Source organism: Engystomops pustulosus, chromosome 6 (assembly GCF_040894005.1).
Source record: "Engystomops pustulosus chromosome 6, aEngPut4.maternal, whole genome shotgun sequence".
Taxonomy (NCBI): Eukaryota; Metazoa; Chordata; class Amphibia; order Anura; family Leptodactylidae; genus Engystomops; species Engystomops pustulosus.
In genome coordinates, this window is record NC_092416.1 from 31,106,558 (window position 1) to 31,112,557 (window position 6,000).

Genomic DNA, 6,000 nt, shown 5'->3' on the forward strand with positions numbered 1-6,000 from the left:
TACATTCATGAGTTGGAGGTAGTGGTGAGGTCCTGGATGTAGGGCTTGAAGGACACCTGTATTAAAAAAAGGACTAGCAACACATACTAATGAAAGCCTCTTCCTATCCCTCTTTGATCATAGCTTTAGTGGAACATACTGAAAAGCTGTGCCACACTTAGCGGTTCAGTCGAAAGACCTATCTTCCAACAGTACAGAGTATTTATGAGGGGGCCAATCCAGGCACTCCCCTCTTCCGCTTGCTCCGCCAGAACGCCACTCCCACACTATGTGGCACGGTGGCTGAGTGAGTAGCACTTCTGCCATGTAGCACTCGGGTCCTGGGTTCGAATCCCACCCAGGTCAACATCTGCAAAGAGTTTGTATGTTCTCTCCGTGTTTGCGTGGGTTTCCTCCGGGTACTCCGGTTTCCTCCCACACTTCAAAACATACTGTTAGGTTGTTTAGATTGTGAGCCCCGTGGGGACAGGGACCGATTTGCCATGCTTTGTGCAGCGCTGTGTAATCTGTGTGCACTATATAAATAAAGAATTATTATTATGTGCCGGCGGTGACTGTAGCATGCGCCAAGATTGATGCTGTAGTCAACGGCCATTGTCGATGGAGGAAGCCCAAGCACCGAGGAGTTTTAAATTCCACAAGACTTTATTCACATATCATCCAGGCAGCCACCCATACAACCCCCTCATGAATACGCTGAATCCCCTGGAAGTTAAGTCCATCAATTGGACTGATAAGTCCCACAGTGTGGCACAACTTTTCGGTATAATCCGCGAAAGCTATGATTTTCGGATAGGGATAGGGGGGAGTCTTTCATTAGTATGTGCTGCTAGTCCTTGTGCTGACAGGTGTCCTCTAAAATATAACACAGCCAATGTTTATTCCAAAGCATCTGGGTCTGTAAAGCCGTTAGTGGTGAACCAAAATGTATTGCAAAACTAAATATGTACACACCACAACAAGGATGGGACTTTCAACTGGTTTACTTTAATTTAAAAAAAATGTATTATACATTATTAAGGCAGGATAGAAAATACTCCGACATCTGGACTCCATTGAGTTTTGGATTTTTTTTCTGCAGTTTGGGTGGAGATAACAGGACACCACCTCTCATACTTATAAATTATCCTGTTTCCACCCCAGAAATTGATATCATTCAGTGGAAGCAGCTACTTCTGGCTTAGTGCACTGGTTTTATCTGATTGTTGTAGAGGTCAGATAATATCCTGAGCATAGGAGATACAGAAAAATTAAATTAAATGAAATCATGCAAGCACATTAAAACATGTAATGTTCAATTTTTTAAGTACATTTAAGTACATTAAGTACATAAGAATGTCACATTTCTATGTCCCCATTCATCAGATCCTCCGTGCTCCAAAACATTCTTATTTTTGATTAAATTTATCATTTTTATTTTTTGATACAACAGTATCTACAGGAAACCTACAGATTCACTACTGATGCTAAACTGCCCAAACTTACCTGCTCGTTCTTTATTCTAGGGCAGTGGTGGCGAACCTATGGCACGGGTGCCAGAGGCGGCACTCAGAGTCCTTTCTGTGGGCACCCGGGCCATCGCCACAGCGCACCAGACGAAACTCAAAGAATCTTCCTGCAGTTCCAAGCAACTTAAAAGATGCTGCTTCCAGTCATATTTTGATACTTACTTTGCTACTTGGGACTGTAGGAAGAGGGAGAATGTGTAGACAAATTACCTTTGGAAGACCTTCTCCTGGCCCCACAATTCTCTGTGTACGGAGGAACACTGGAAAGAAGCTAAAATTATGCAAATTTTCCATTTTGTCCTCAGGAGGCCAATATGATCGAATGTTTTTGAAGAAGAGGGAGCAATAAGTTACTGCTTTAATTTTTGGTTGGCACATCGCAATAAATAAGGGGGGTTTGGGGTTGCAGTTTGGGCACTTGGCCTCTAAAAGGTTCGCCATCACTGTCCTAGGGGATGGCAACATCTTTCTTATCTTCAAGAACGGCCGGATTCGTCAGAAAAAAAAAAAAGGAATTATACAAAAAAATATGCAGATGAGCTGCAGGTGCTCCGTCTTTGTCACCGGACCGGTTCTTGGCTACGCTGTCCCCATTTCAGCCTGGTGCCGCCCATAACCTTGTCGGTGGCATCAATGGGAAGGACCAGGCTGCAATGCCCAGGGGAGGGGCACGCGTAAATAATCAGATAGCGGAATTGGTGAAAAAGCCGGGAACGTCTGCAGCTCATTTGCATATTCTGATAGACGCTTTTTTAGAATAATCTGGCTGATAAGAAAGACGTTGCCCTCCCCTACAGTAAGGACACATTTGGACATTCTACCCTCAGAAAATCTGTAAAGGAAATCATAGATCCAGGCACCGTGACTGTGGCATCTTCTTATATTTGTTATTCATGGCCTCCTTCCTTCTAAAAGCAACTTCTAAAATTATTCCAATAAGCCTGAGCGGCTATCCTAACCCCTTTATGATCTGGCTTTACAAACTGTTACACTGTCTCACACTCCCCCTTGCTCCATCAGTATGTAAAGATGTAAAGCCAGATCACAGAGAGGCTAATGTAGCCCCTTAGGCTTATTAGAATAATTATAGAAGTTGAGTTTAGAAGGAAGGAGAACATGGATAACACATACAAGAAGATTACCAGAGTTTTTAAAAAAAATTTTATCATAATTTTTGTTCAAAAAGTAAATGTCTGACTTAGGGTTTGAACAAGGCCTGAGCAGGAAAAGTACTGGCAGAGGGGGGACCTGTAACCTTAAAGGGCTAAAGGGGTAAGACTGTTAGGATCCCCAATTATGGGTAAAACCTGGGACCACACGTTAGCGAGGCACAGGACGCCAGGCCATTGACGTTTTTGTTTTGTTTTTTTTACAGGAGGACCCCTTTAGGCATTTTAGGCTGCCACTCCCAGCGGCGTTTCTCTTTTCCAACACATTAGTGGTTTCCGCCAGAAAAATTGTAATTTTCCACATCCTCCGACTCGGCTCCAAAAAGGGGCAGGAAACTCTGACACAATTAGTATTTGTCCTTTTCATTTTTTGGGCATTGTAAAGTGGTGGAGAGTAGAACAAAATAAAAATTGTCGAGCAGAACAGAAATTGGTGCTCGGGACACAAAATTGTCACCAGGACAGAAATATAAAATAATGGACCTCATGACTGACAGCAAGTGGAGGCAAGGATGCTTTATATACGTGTCCCCCAATGTTGTGGGTGGGGTGCATGGCTCATTATAACACACAGTGTGATCTTAACAAGCCGTGCACCTGTGTGACACCACATGGCCAGGGATATGTAATGAGCTGTGCACCTGTGTGACACCACATGACCAGGGATATATAACGAGCTGTGCACCTGTGTGACACCACATGACCAGGGATATATAACGAGCAGTGCACCTGTGTGACACCACATGGCCAGGGATATGTAACGAGCAGTGCACCTGTGTGACACCACATGACCAGGGATATGTAACGAGCAGTGCACCTGTGTGACACCACATGACCAGGGATATATAACGAGCAGTGCACCTGTGTGACACCACATGACCAGGGATATATAACGAGCAGTGCACCTGTGTGACACCACATGACCAGGGATATATAACGAGCAGTGCACCTGTGTGACACCACATGACCAGGGATATATAACGAGCAGTGCACCTGTGTGACACCACATGACCAGGGATATATAACGAGCAGTGCACCTGTGTGACACCACATGACCAGGGATATATAACGAGCAGTGCACCTGTGTGACACCACATGACCAGGGATATATAACGAGCAGTGCACCTGTGTGACACCACATGACCAGGGATATATAACGAGCAGTGCACCTGTGTGACACCACATGACCAGGGATATATAACGAGCAGTGCACCTGTGTGACACCACATGACCAGGGATATATAACGAGCAGTGCACCTGTGTGACACCACATGACCAGGGATATATAACGAGCAGTGCACCTGTGTGACACCACATGACCAGGGATATATAACGAGCCACGCAGTTGTGTGACATCATTTACCCACAAATGGAATTAAACAAATCTTCCTGTTGAACGACAGCAAGCAGAGATCTAGGAAGCCGTGAGGAATTTATACAGAATATACAGTGGAAAATTGAATAACTTTTCATTACACAAACAATATGAATTATTATTTGTAATGTGCTTCAAGGGAACCTGTCAGCAGAGGTCTGTATATCACTGGGTACAGGTTCCCATACACGTGGTAAAGTGCATTACAGATTTGCTTTTATAATACCTTAGCGTTTAGTTGTTCGTTTAATAAGCCTTCTTAAACTTTACCTGGCTCCCTGCCAGTATCTTCCTGTAAGTCCTGGGGTCCACATAATTACCATATTTTATTTCATCAGCGTCCCGCTCATCAATATTTAAAACAACTCCTCCCACATTTTTTTTCTGGCCATCCCCCCCATGACTTCGGCTCACCGCACATGAAAATCTTGCGCGGTGACCTTGAGCGAGTGCTGCTCACTGCGCATGCGCCCCATTCCTACGCTCTGTTACTAGGCAGAGCGAAGGTATGCAAACCGAATATCAAGTTTACTTTCCTCCACTCTGCCTAGTCATACAGCAAAGGAACGGGACGAATGCACAGTGAGCAGCAATATGCAGCAAGCCGGCTGAATTTGTAATGATTTTACTTAATTTTCATACCATTATTTGATACTAGCTAATTCTTCAGGGCAGAGGTCGCATTAACGCCTCACCATGCGTCATAGACGCATGATGAGGCACCATTACCCTCCAAATAATTGGCATGCGTAAAGTTACGCTTGACAATTATTCCCTGTAGTGCGCAGGCTGAGTGGTTTGGCGTGCACTGCAAATGAGGTAAATGTCAGTAGCGCGATCAAAGCCAGCGCCGGACCGCTTAGCAGGACACGTGATGAAGTGATCAGTGTCAGGGGCGCGCAGGAAAGACCCGTATTGTGAGCACCAGCCCCGGGGGGGGGGAACATGTGGGCTGCGAAGCTGCTGCTCCACCTCTCCCTGCCTGCAGCGGCCAGCGTTTATGCGATTCTGACGGAATCTAGGAGCAGTGCCGGGTGAGTGTGTGCAGTGTTGTGCGAGTGTGTGCGCGCGCTGTGTATTACCGAAATTTTCATACTCCTCCACGGCTAAAAATACTCCTCAAAAATGGTGACAGGAGTATTTTTACCCCTCTGGAAAAATGTTAGTGCGGCCTCTGCTTCAGGGAGAGTTTTTGTTGCAGCATTACCTCATCACAATAGATGATGTCACAGCTTTTCTCCTCCCCCTCCCTGTACAATGACCTCTATATAGATAACACTGACCCCTCATTACATCACTACTGACAATAGATGATGTCACAGCGTATCTCCTCCCCCTCCCAGTACAATGACCTCTATATAGATAACACTGACCCCTCATTACATCACTACTGACAATAGATGATGTCACAGCTTATCTCCTCCCCCTCCCTGTACAATGACCTCTATATAGATAACACTGATCCATCATTACATCACTACTGACAATAGATGATGTCACAGCTTATCTCCTCCCCGCCCTGTAAAATGACCTCTATATAGATAACACTGACCCATCATTACATCACTACTGACAATAGATGATGTCACAGCTTATCTCCTCCCTCTCCCTGTACAATGACCTCTATATAGATAACACGGACCCATCATTACATCATCACTGACTATAGATGATGTCACAGCTCATCTCCTCCCCCTCCCTGTACAATGACCTCTATATAGATAACACTGACCCATCATTACATCACTACTGACAATAGATGATGTCACAGCTTATCCCCCCCCTCCCTGTACAATGACCTCTATATAGATAACACTGACCCATCATTACATCACTACTGACAATAGATGATGTCACAGCTTATCTCCTCCCCCTCCCTGTACAATGACCTCTATATAGATAACACTGACCCATCATTACATCACTACTGACAATAGATGATGTCACA